Below are 13,316 nucleotides of genomic sequence, written 5' to 3'. Positions count from 1 at the left end.
TCAAACAACAAGATAAAAATAATATATGTATACATATACAAAACATCCAGCAGATTATATGTACAAAGTATTCCATTGCCAGTTTCTAGAAATATCTGGGCAATGGGGCAAGGGCAGCAGCAAATGGATAGGCACTGTAGTAACCAGGGTAACTTGACTAGGGTGAGGTTGATCTAATCCAGTTGCTTCTCCTTAGTCGGTAAGGATCAACAGGTGTCTCGTTCCCCCGTGTACTCCGCTCGCTATAAATAGGCTTCCGGCCACACAGTGCATCTCGCCCCACCCAGAAAATTCTCCACCCTAGTTGATAGCAATCGGAGGACAGTGACCGATCGGAGAAGACTAGGAGAGATTTGGGAACCAGGAGGTATGGCCTGCTAGCTTTAGTCCACGCTCTATCCATGGTCTTGTCCTATGAAGCTATCTCAGATTCTTTGGGATATCTGTAGCTAGCATCTCTCTCCATAAAGGCTACTTGTTCTTTCTTCTTACATCTGGTACGATGCTCTTGCTCAGCGCTGGTAGGAGATAGATGCAAAATCAAAGAACTTAATATTCCTAGGAGTTGCATCAGATCTGTTCTGGTCAATACTTTGTTCCTTAGCAAGTTTATTTGCCGATTTAAGGAAGCGTAACTAGTACTGGCTAGTAGAAGAACATGAAAGCAACTAGTACTACAGGAACCATGCATGCGGACATCTCCTGTGTAAAGAAATAATCTTCATTGGCTAGCTACCATGCATGCAAGTGGTTGTATTTCTCAAATCCAATAGTTGGGAACAGTACTAAGGTTAAAGTTGGTTGTGCACGTCTCACTCTAGCATAGCCAAGTACTATAGAGAGATTTGTTACATCCCTGTACTGGTACTGCATATAGCTGTTCATGTCCCTGTTGCCACTTGCAAGTCACATGAAATAATAAGCTGATGGGCGTTTGTAACATGCTTATGTTGGAGCTCAAAATTAGCCGAGGAGGAACCGCTGCAAGGCAAGACTGTGCATATCAGTCTTCTCTCTTAAACTGAACGTTTAACATATGTTAATAAATTAATTGGTCACTAGCATTAATGTTTTTACACATGAACATAAGTGATGAGCTGGTAATTATTACGACTGTGAGAACCATCCGTGTATGGTTGACGGATTGATCAAACAATGATGTTTGAACAATTTAAGAACGTACACCGTCGTGATCATGGTAAGTGTGGTATATCAAGCCCGGGGCGGTCGACACCTGAAATAACGGTACGCGGCTAATTTAGTCGGTACTGGAAGATGCCTCACACAAGTAGGGGACTGGGCGTCGTGATTCCCGGAGAGAGGTATTACCATTGGTGGAGATTACGACGGTTATTAGTATGTCTCTGCAGAGATTATTGTTGTAGGTTTGCGCTTGTTTAATTTCATCTTGCTCCTGTAAGGTAACAGGAGGCTGAAGCATCTCTACCTTATGTACATTTAATTTGTAACCTGCTAATGCTTGCATTCTTATATTCTTGCTGAGTATGTCCCAACATACTCACTATTGTTTTTCTGCTCTTCCTTCTGATATGCGCAGAGTGTGCGGCAAGTGGGCAGGGTGAGGAGTTAGAGGAGCATATGGAATAAATCAACGCCTAGGCCAGGGTGTTAAATTAGAAGTCTTTGTTTAATCCTTAAATAAAGTCAGAGAGGAAAAAGAGGAAGTGCTATCAGTGCGTGTGCATATGCACGTGGTAGACCAATTTAGTCCACTAGCTTGTCTTTGGTTATTAAAGAGTGTAAGCTGCTATGTAAAGAACAAGCTGGAACTAAAGTATTACTTGTGCCCTGTTGTTCTGAAATATGCTACTCATGCCTTGTTTGCTTATGAGTTTCTTAAACTCATAAGGACACGGCGACTGTCACTTGTATTTCTGAACCTTCGGGTCGTGACAGTTTTAGTGGTATCAGAGCCAGGTTTAAAAACTAAACTACTTCTCAATAATAATTTAATTAACTAGGTATAAACCAGATAATCAGGGCTAGTGAGGGTATAAAGAGGGTTCATGAGCAAACTAATTAGGAGATAACCCTGGCCTAGTAAAGGAAGTAGTGCTGGTTGGTTTGAGTGTGGTGAGGGACGTACTAGAATAGGTTGTATAGTAAGGCTATGGAGTAGTCATGGGATAGGGTAGTAGCTATGCTGGTTCTGTTTCTTTGGTTTTCTAATGTAATGGATGTGTTGTCCAATCCATGCATGGAGTTTGTTGACATCCCAACCAAGCATTTTCTGGAGCAGTTTGTGGCGCTGTTCGGGCTTGCTCAACCAGTTGTCTGCTGGAGGCCGGCTCCTGAGGGATTGTACATTGTGGGGGTTCAGGTTAACCTTGGTCCTGCGGACAGGGTTCCTCACGTGTATTATGAGGCTGCGGGAGCCATTATCCCTGAGGCAGAGCAGGCAGCCTGCTTGATGGTGATCCACGCCGTAGTTGCGGAACATAATGTGGAAATTAGGGATATTAACTACTATCACCTGGGGTACCTGCAGCATCAGGTGGAGGATCTGCGCAAGAAGCTGCTGGAGGCCGAGCATCTTTGTGCTGAGCTGATGAACATTATCCGCTCCAGCGAGAGTGAGGTCGCCTTTCTGGAGCGCCTCACTCATAGGTTCTATCGTCGCATTCACTGTCTGAGGGACACTGTGGCTGCACTGCAGCATGGTGGTGGCGGAAGTTCCAGCGGCAGCGTGTGAGCAGTGGATGGGTATCAGCACCATAGCAGTACCGTTGGGGTCCTTTCTATAGTATCTAGTATCCTTAGAATAAAATCTTGCAGGGTATGAGTGTGGGTGGTTCAGGATTTTGGGGCTGCAAGATAGACATGGCGTGAGGTGGAGGATGACACTAGTTGTCCTTTGGGTTTGAGGGAGCCTCTAGTTATGGTGTTATGCTATGCTTGTAATGTAAGGACTAAGTTCTCTGTGTTGGGATGGTCTAAGCATGCTGCTATGTTGCTGTTTAGCTTATATGGTTCTCTTTAAGAACTGAAGTTGGATCCTGGTGAAGCTAAAGAAGAAGTGTCTTTCTGTTGATGTTTGTTTTGCCGATTACTATCTTTTCACAAGAACATCTCGTGACTAATTTGTTCTTTTCGATAGTAGTAGTATGTGTGTATAGTTCTGTTGAAGTGTCTTGATGAGTGCTAAGAGTTTGAGCTTTCTGGAAAAAAAGAAAATTTGGTGTTGCCCAGCGTTGGGATGAACGAATCAGTATAGTACTAGTACACCCTGTACTATTGGCGAGCAACACGTACTATGCATGCATGTGTAAGCTAGGAGTGATGAGTGTATGATAGGACGTGGCCTACACCATTCTCCCCTAGTGGGCATGTACTGTTTTATCTTGACCTTTATTAGTACTTGTCTATACTACGGTGCATGTCTTGCTACCTCTTAACAAAACTACTATGTGTTCTATGACTAATTTTTCCCATTGATAACTTGGCTAATTTGATAAGTTCATCATCGGAGATGACTGATAATGGCAGCAACGGTACGAGTCGTGATGGAAATAATTCGGGCAATACCAACGCCGGATTAATGGTCCAAGAACTTGGTGAACAAGAGTGTGCTGGCCAATCTGCTCACTAACATTTTTGGGTAGACAGCAAGAGACTCAACAACGTCAAATGGATATTCTGGAGCGCGTCGTAAAAATGATAGCCACCGGAGTGGAATTGGGGAATTTCAAAAACTCAAGCCGCCCTCATTCTCCGGGACTGCTAATCCGCTTGAAGCGGAAGACTGGATCACTGCTATGGAGAAAGCATTTGAGGCTATGGGCTGCACCAATGAAGAGAGTGTCATTTATGTAGTCTACATGCTAAAATCAAGCACTTTCGAACGGTGGGACGCTCATAAGAAGTCTTACCCGGAGGGTACCCCACTGACATGGGTATTGTTCAAGGAGGCATTCTATACAAAGTATTTTCCAGAAAGTATTAAGCGCATCAATTGGCGTGCGCGATCTCTAGTAATTGGTCCAGTATGTATAGCAGCAGGGGCTGTGGGGTGTAACAATGGTATTGATGTCCTCATTAGTAAGTTGATCGCGCCGACGAGCCATCTTGCACCATCCGGGATGCCCTATAATTTTTCCTGTGCATAAACATAATGAGGAAGAGCTGTTATTTACTTTATCATTTGAGAATAATGCGTCTGCTGGTGAAAAAGTGAGGGTGGTAGCGGGGCAAGCGATAGACCATGTAAGGCATGAATTCTTGGGTTTCAATGCAACGAAGAGCTTCCTCCTTCTATCCTGAGTGAACCTTTAGCTTTCCGGTTTTAAAATGGAAGGATAGTGCATTGCTCTATATGTTTTTGTTCATATATCTGTCCGTGGGTGAGCTCACAGAAGGGTGGTAGAGTACACGTCAACGATAAAATCATCCGAAACTCGGTTTTTCAACCTGGATCCGGCCCCCGAAATGTTGTCGACGCCGATGAAGAGGGTGATGACACATACCACGTTTAGTTGTGATCGTTTTGGCCGGTGATGTACTCAAATGGAGTTCGTATAGCCAAATTATGGTCCTTTGTGGATACAACATCAGGGGTCGGCCTGTGAATTCAACTTTCTGGGTCAGTTGACTGCGCCGACGAGCCATCTTGCACCATCCGGGTTGCCCTATAATTTTTCGTGTGCATAAACATAATGAGGAAGAGCTGTTATGTACTTTCTAATTTAAGAATAGAGCATCTGCTAGTGAAAAAGTGAGGGTGGTAGCGGGGCGGGCGATAGACCATGTAAAGCATGAATTCTTGGGTTTCGATGCAACTAAGAGCCTCGTACTTCAGTCCTGACTGAACCTGGAGTCTTTCCGGTCTGGAAATGGAAGGATGGAGCACTGATCTATATGTTATTGTCCATATATCTGTCCGTGGGTGAGCTCACAAAAGGGTGGTAGAGTACACGTCAAAGATAAAATCATCCAAAACTCGGTATTTCTACCTGGATCCGGTGCCCGAAATGTTGTTGACGCCGACGAAGAGGGTGATGGACGCGTACCATGTTTAGTTGTGATCGTTTTGGCGGGTGATGGAGCTCAAATGAAGTTCGTATGGCCAAATTATGGTCCTTTTGTGGATACAACATGGGGAACGACCCGTGAATTCAACTTTCACGGCAAGTTGATCGCGCCGACGAGCCATCCTGCACCATCCAGTATGCCCTATAATTTATCGTGTGCACAAACATAATGCAGAAGGAATGTTATGTACTTTATCATTTATGAATAATGCATCTGCTGGTGAAAAAGTGAGGGTGGTAGCGGGGCGGGTGATAGATCATGTAGAACATGAATTTTTGGGTTTCGATGCAACAAAGAGCCTCGTCCTTCTGTCCTGACTAAAGATGTAGTCTTTCCGGTTTGAAAATAGAAGGATGGTGCATTGCTCTATATGTTATTGTCCATTTATCTGTCCGTGGGTGAGCTCACAAAAGGGTGTTAGAGTACACATCAAAGATAAAATAATCCGAAACTAGGTTTTTCATCCTGGATCTGGCCCCTGAAATGTTGTCGACGCTGACGAGGAGGGTGTTTGCGCAAACCACGTCTAGTTGTGATCGTTTTGGCGGGTGATGGAGCTCAAATGGAGTTTGTATGGCCAAATTGTGATCCTTTTGTGGCCCGTGAATTCAACTTTTAGGGTAAGTTGATCGCGCCAACGAGCCATCTTGCACCATTTGGGATGCCCTATTATTTTTCGTGTGCATAAATATAATGAGGAGGAACTGTTATGTACTTTACAATTTCAGAATAATACATCTGCTGGTGAAAAAGTGAGGTTGGTAGTGGGGCGGGCGATAGACCATGTAAAACATGAATTCTTGGGTTTCAGTGCAAAAAAGAGCCTCCTCCTTTTGTCCTGACTGAACCTGTAGTATTCCCAGTCTGAAAATGGAAGGATGGTGCACTAATATATATGTTATTGTCCATATGTCTGTCCGTGGGTGAGCTCACAGAAGGGTGGTAGAGTACACATCAAAGATAAAATCATCTGAAACTCAATTTTTCAACCTGGATCCGGCCCCCGAAATGTTGTCGGCGCCGACGAAGAGTGTGATGGACGCGTACCATGTTTAGTTGTGATTGTTTTGGCGGGTGATGGAGCTGAAGGAGTTTGTATGGCCAAATTGTGGTCCTTTTGAGGATACAACATCGGGGGACGACCCGTGTATTCAACTTTGAGGGTAAGTTGATCGCTCTGACGAGCCATCTTGCACCATCTGGGATGCCCTATAATTTTTTGTGTGCATAAACATAATGAGGAAGAGCTATTATGTACTTTATCATTTAAGAATAATGCATCTGCTGGTGAAAAAGTGAGGGAGGGAGTGGGGCGGGCGATAGACCAAGTAAAGCATCAATTCTTGGGTTTCGATGCAACGAAGATCCTCCTCCTGCTATCCTGACTGAACTTGTAGTCTTTCCGATTTGAAAATGGAAGGACGGTGCATTGCTCTATATGTTATTGTCCATATATCTGTTCATGGGGAGCTCACAGAAGGGTGGTAGAGTACACGCCAAAGATAAAATCATCTGAAACTCGATTTTTCAACCTGGATCCGGCCCCCGAAATGTTGTCAACGCCCACGAATATGGTGATGGACGCGTACCACGTTTAGTTGTGATCGTTTTGGTGGGTGATGGAGCTCAAATGAAGTTCGTATGGCCAAACTGTGGTCCTTTTGTGGATACAACATCGGGGAACGGCCCGTGAATTTACCTTTCAAGGTTAGTTGATCACGCCGATGAGCCATCTTGCACCATTCGGGATGCCCTATTATTTTTTGTGTGCTTAGATAATGAGGAAGAGATATTATATACTTTAAAAGTTAAGAATAATGCATCTGCTAGTGAAAAAGTGAGGGTGGTAGCGGGGCGGGCGATAGACCATGTAAAGTATGAATTCTTGGGTTTTGATGCAACGAAGAGCCTCCTCCTTCTGTCCTGACTGAGCCTGTAGTCTTTCCGGTTTGAAAATGGAAGGACGGTGCATTGCTCTATATTTTATAGTCCATATATCTGTTCGTGGGTGAGCCCACAGAAGGCTCAGAGAGTACACGTCAAAGATAAAATCATCTGAAACTCGGTTTTTGAACTTGGATCCGGCCCCCGAAATGTTGTCGACGCCGACGAAGAGGGTGATGGACGCGTACCACGTTTAGTTGTGATCATTTTGGCGGGTGATGGAGCTCATGAATTCAACTTTCAGGGTAAGTTGACCGCGCCGACGAGCCATATTGCACCATCCGGGATGCCCTTAATTTTTTGTGTGCATAAACATAATGAGGAAGAGATGTTATGTACTTTATCATTTAAGAATAATGCATCTGCTGGTGAAAAAGTGAGGGTGGTAGCGGGGCGGGCGATAGACCATGTAAAGCATGAATTCTTGGGTTTCATTGCAACAAAGAGCCTCCTCCTTCTGTCCTGACTGAACCTGTAGTCTTTCCGGTTTGAAAATGGAAGGATGGTGCATTGCTCTATGGTACGGGGCTAACCCGGTGTAGGCCGATCTTTCACGAAAGGAGGGGATCCCAACGAGGAACACGAAGAACACGAGGGGAAACACGAAGGAAAGCACGAGAAAATCACTCAAACCAACAAGAACAATCACACATGTGCTAGATCCTCGTAACACAAAGAGAGACACACGATCCAAATCCAACAAAGGACGATATATAAGGTAACCAGTTCTTGTCCGTGAGGAGGTCTTGAAGGGGGTCTTCTCCGTGAGGAGGTCTTGAATCCAACGTGGAACTTCTCCGAAGAGGGGCCTCGGTCTCTCTCGGTGGAGTAGATCCAAATGGATGAGCGAAGCTCTATCTCACATATGAGCTATCACAATGCTAACCCTAACTAGGAGGAGTAGCGGGTCTATATACAGTGTTAGCCCACAAAGGGGTAAGTGAGAGGGGGGATACATGGGCCCTTGGCCTGTTCACTATGCGCAGACAGGCGCTGGATGTCTGGGCTGGGGGCCGGATGTCCGGCGGCTCATGAAGAGCCGGATGTCCGGGCTGGAGTTGCCCGATTCCTGTGCTCTCTGGATTGGTGGGGCCGAATGTCCGGGCGAAGAGGACGGTTGTCCGGGCATGGGGCCGGATGTCCGGGCTGTCGGGATCGCTTCCGGAGCTCTCTGGATAGGAAGGGGCCGGATTTCCGAGGGTCGGGTTGGCTGTCCGGGCTGGGGCCGGATGTCGGCCGCTGTAGCAGCTGGCTCTTCTTCCTTCTCCTTCCTTCGCTCCTGCGCACACTTGGCCTTGGTCCTTTGGCTCTCCTTGGTCTACTCGGGTGTAACTGAGTATGCACAAGGTCCGTTCTTGAAGTAGCATCCATGTCTTACATGTGGAAAGGGAAGATCCGGAAAGGAGCGAGTTCACCTTGTGTCCAATGGCGTATGCTTGAGGTCTCAACATGTGGGCACTTGAGGCTTGGGGAGAGGTCGTAGTGTACATGGGGATGATCGTAGGATGCTCCGCATCATCTCCCCTCCCTTGGGAAAGATCCGACCTCGGATGGAAAATCTCATCACCATGGAAACGGTTGTCGTGGACGGACTTGTAGTTGGAGAAAGTGGAAGACATGGCGCAATCCAAGTACTCCAAGGTGTCTCCGGAGTGGTACACATGCAAAAAGGGCAAACACAAACGACACTTGTAAATACAATGGTTAGCGCACACAAGGTGTCCATCATGTAAGAATGAGTCCGTGCGACAAGATTGTTCGTGGCAAAGCGCATGAAGCTTATCAAGATGATATAGAATGATACGCAAAGCGTTCATGGGAGCAAAAGTATTCATTGTGCACACAAATGTGTTGTGAATCTGATCAATGCAACCACGGTGCAAAATGATGTCATAGTGAGACGGTTTATCAATAGCATGAATATGGCAATGGATGCTCAATATGAATAAGTTATCATGCAATTGATTGTAGGCAATATGATCATGATGTAAGAATATGCCATCAAGAAAGATCACAACAGTTTTGCTAAGGAAGTGCATACGCTCATATATCATGGATGATATAGAAATACAAGATGCAACAAGGCAATCATAATGTGAGTCAATCCATGCATAAGATGCAAATTTGTTATGGTTGGTGTTTTACCATGGCTCAATGTCGTGGTGGAAGTAGTGGTCCGGTGGTGCTTCCAAAGTAGCTGCATCCACTAAGTGCGAGCACTCCTCAACTTGAACGTCCATAGGGTCTATCTCCAATGTCGGTCCTCCATCCAATAGATGTATCATGTAGACAAGAAGAAGGAGACAACGATGAAAGAATGACCCATCCCATATGCATATTTGAGGATGGCTCAAATGGAAGGAGTTCACCTTTATGAGAATGTCGAAAATGTTGGTGTCGCACATCATGTACGCCATCAGATAACCAACATGTCTCGCGATGGTACCGCCTTGTGAATTCCTCAAAATGAAAGAATATGACAAACACTTGGAAAAACAAATGAGGTTAGCGGAAATGCAAAACCTATCCTCCGTTGGTGAGATACCCAACAAGTGTTTTCATCATGCTTATCATAAGAAAGGACAAGATGTGGCATGGTATGAAAGCATATGATGCGACTACAACCAAAGACAAGAAGCTCAATCAAACTAGCATGCATCACAAGTAATATGTCCAAGTCTCCAAGATCAATAAGCATAGTATGGTTGCACTCGCTACAAGTAGATATGAGAGAGGCAACTAATGGACACGAGAGACAATGATCAAGATATATCATGTGAGAGGCATGAACATATGTGTCATCAACCCAAGAAAGCAAGTAAGAATGGAACATGGGTGAAGCGACAAAGCAAGCAATCATAGTGATCAACTCAAGCAAGCTAGTAGTGCGAAGATGCAACGTACTAGAAGGAAGCATGGCAAGCATGTCATGTGTGCAAATAATGGTCATGAATAATGCACACGACATATCACAAGCATGAAAGCAAGATATGAGTAAAATATCATCAATGTATTGGCGACAAGCTATATATAAATTGATAGAGGCAAAGGTGTCCCGTCTTTCGATGAGAGGTGGCTATCATTTTGGAGGAAGTCGACTTTGACGATCTGGCTACGAACGTGCGAGGACGTCGCTCCTTAGCAATCGCTAAACCAACTCCGAGAGGTTATTGATCACGCCTGGGCACGATCAACCTGACCATGAAGGTCTATTTCCTGCAGGCAAACGAAGAACAAGCAAGAAACTAAGATTGCAATCTGGATATTGCAAATATAAGAGGAAAGCTTTATTGATCAAGGTGGGGTTCTGTGACGCCTTTCTCTGGTCGTTGAACACAAACAAAGTACGCGAAGTTGCAGCTATGGCGAACTTTAATCTAAACAAAACCCAAAGTCTAAACGACGCCCTAAGGGGTGTATATATGGAGGAAGGGGGGGGGGATTTCGTGGCCCTTGGAGGAGGGGTCCGAAACCAACCCTATGTCGGTGAGAAACGACACCTATGGGATCACAAGAATCCCTGCTACGGTTGCCGGGGCGCAGGGTTGCAAGAAGAGCAGGATTAGTAATCAGCACAAGGATCGTTTAACCAGGTTCGGGCCGCGAGGATGCGTAAAACCCTAGTCCTGCTTTAGTGGGTGTATTGAGTGTTCTTGAGCCCTCCAACTAGCTATGGTGGCTGAGCCGTTCCAGAGAGCCAAATCCTTCTCCGGTACGCCATGGGCCTCCTTTTATAGTCTAAAGGGGCTCTCACAGTGGCACACAAGAGGTGGAAAGGCGTATAGTGCTACAAGCTTATCGATCGTATTACAGGACAAGACGCATTTAATGCATCCCTTAGGTGTCCCCTTGCTTTATTGGGGACGGGAACGAGGCCCGTCCCGTCCGTCGCAGCTCCTCCTCGCTTCGACACGCGCCCTGGCCAGCGCTGCATGCGGCGCTATGTAGGCAGGCAAGCAGTTGAGGTGGCGCGGCGGTAGGATCCTCTCGAAGATCTGCATGTCGCCACGCATGAGCTTGCTGATCTGGTCTAGGAACTGCATGTTGCCATGCAGGTGCCAGCCTAGCTGGTTGAGCTGGCAGCTGCATGCGAACGGCGGTGGAGACTTGGCTGGTGCGGGCCTGGAGGTGGCCCTGCTGGCGTCCTCGGTGAGGGCCTTGTCGGGTGGCCCAGCAAGGGTCTTGCCGTGGCGCGCTCTCGTCCCCGGCAAGGATCTTGCTGGGGGTCTTGTGGCTCTCCTCGGCAAGGATCTTGCCGAGGACCGTTGTCTTATAATCCTCATCTGACCTTGAGTATTCCTTGGTCTTTACAAAGATCTGCATGCCACCATGGAGGTGCCTCCCGAGCCCTAGTTCCAACATGGTTGGTTGAGTTGGAACCCGTGGGCTCGAGGGTCTTGCCGGGGCCGCTGAGGCTGCCCCCGGGAAGGGTCTTGCCGGGGGAACTTGCTTCGCCTCTCTGCTTCTTTGTGTTCTTGGCCTTGGCGTTGCTCTGGCCGTCTTGGGCTTCGGTTTTACCTCGGTTCACCTCCCCTGTTCTGTTTGGTGTGGCCGTGGGCGCGGCTCCGACTGTCCGTGCACAGGTAAAGGGGTACAAAGGTGCGCCCCTTCTTTTGTACACCGACAGGAGCCCCCGGGCCTGGGCCACACATGAGCGCGGCACGTTGTTGGGCCAGGGCCAAAACGGTGCGCGGGCAGGAGGGGCGGTGTTTACCGCGGTAATTTTCCATCTTCTGCGCTTCCCCATGACCTGTGTTGATTGCACGACATGGAGGGGTGCGTACATGATGTGGGTGGCATGCGTCGGGCGGTTTCCGCAGGCATGCGTCACATCGCGATACAGGGGCGGCCCATGCCTTCCCCATGAAGAGGGAGAGGCATAAAGGCACGGCCCATTTACTCAATGGGGCCGGGTCGCGGTCTTCAAGGCGTCCACACCCCACGATCACGCGGTGGGGAGAGGTCGCTTCACCCATCCCCTCGGTTCTGCACGTCCGCCACGCGTCCTCCATGCGCTTGGGGTGGCAAGCGGTGGAGACGGGAAACCAGGCCGTCGCTGGTTAGGGCAGCGGGTCGGTCTTGATTCCCTGCGTCTCTGGTGGCTGGATTGGCCGAGCGGGGCGGCCGAGCCCCGACCCCGCCCCTTTATAAGGAGAGGGAAGGGGGGATGGCATCCCGCATTCTTCTATCTTCTATCTCCTCCTGCTTCTGCTTCTTCCTCTCATCCGCCATGGAGAAGGGGAACCCCAGTCCCTCGACGGTGGCGGTGAGGGTCGCCGCTCGACAGCGCGTCCCTCCTCCTCCTGAGCCCGCAGTGGGGGAGCCGGCCGCGAGGGGAAGGGGGAGGGGGCGAGGCCGTGGGCGAAGCCGTGGCAGAGGTCGTGGTGCTCGGGGAAGAGGAGGACGGGGCGGCGCGCCGGCCTCGCCCCGCCAATGATGCCTTTCCCAACGGAGGGCCACGTTGGAGACCAGCCCCACGAGTTCTTCATCAGGATGCGCCGGCCTCCGCGTTGCCGTCTTCGTCTTCCCGTCCCGTTAGCTCGGGAGAGGGAGCGTGACCCGCCCCAGACCCTCAGGTTGCACATGAGGGGCTGCGGGAATGAGGGTACGCGGGTTGACGTCGACTTCCCGGCTCCTCAGGTCATGTACCTCCGCCGTGAAGGCAAGACGTTTGCTCGCATCCACAGCCTGACGGCGGGGCTCGTCCTCTACTTCAAATTAATGGAGGACGGGTTGCTCCCCGTCAAGGTCTTCGGAGATTTTGGAACTCGCCTGAAGTGCTGCGTGGAGAGCTCCTCCGACGGAGAATCCGACGATGGAAGCTCTTCCTTGAGCGAAAGTGACGAGGAGGACAGCGGGGCAGATGACGGGGACGAGTCCGATGAGGCGTCGGACGCCCCGCGCCTGGGCGGGTGTGGCAGCAGCAGCATCTGCACCTGGCCGCTCCTCCGACGGAGCTTTGCCGGGGAGGGGCCAGCTCCTTGAACTTCTCGGGGTCGTCTCCTTGTTCGGCTGGCGTCGGGAGCCTGCGGAAGAGGAAGAGGGCGGGCAGTAAGGCCGTCAACTCAGAGTACGCGGACACCGACGCCTTCGTCGCGTGTCCGGTGACCTGCTGCCTCGTCTTCCAGCTCCTTTCCCGGCACCGTCATCACCGGCCCACCCTTGGGTAACCACCGAGGTGTTCTCTTGTTGCTTTCTGCTGCTCGTAGCTCGCCTAGGCGCCCCTTTTGCCCTTTCGCCTTCTTGACCTGCCTCCCGAGGAGAGGGACAAGAAAGGGATTACGGGCATCTCATCTCTTTTTTAGTTTGTAATCCTTCGGGCC

General features: G+C 48.7%; 1 long non-coding RNA gene across 1 annotated transcript; it reads left to right on the top strand.

Moving 5' to 3' along the window:
• The first annotated feature begins 265 nt into the window (after nucleotides 1-265).
• LOC120973317 (uncharacterized) lies at nucleotides 266-3,052 on the top strand. Its single transcript, XR_012202453.1, has 2 exons — nucleotides 266-367; nucleotides 1,559-3,052. It is a non-coding gene; the product is annotated as an uncharacterized lncRNA (long non-coding RNA).
• Nucleotides 3,053-13,316: the final 10,264 nt, after the last annotated feature.

This window comes from Aegilops tauschii, chromosome 2 (assembly GCF_002575655.3).
Source record: "Aegilops tauschii subsp. strangulata cultivar AL8/78 chromosome 2, Aet v6.0, whole genome shotgun sequence".
NCBI classification, from domain to species: Eukaryota; Viridiplantae; Streptophyta; class Magnoliopsida; order Poales; family Poaceae; genus Aegilops; species Aegilops tauschii.
The sequence above is the reverse complement of the archived record's forward strand: the minus strand, read 5'-3'. Positions and strand labels throughout refer to the sequence as shown.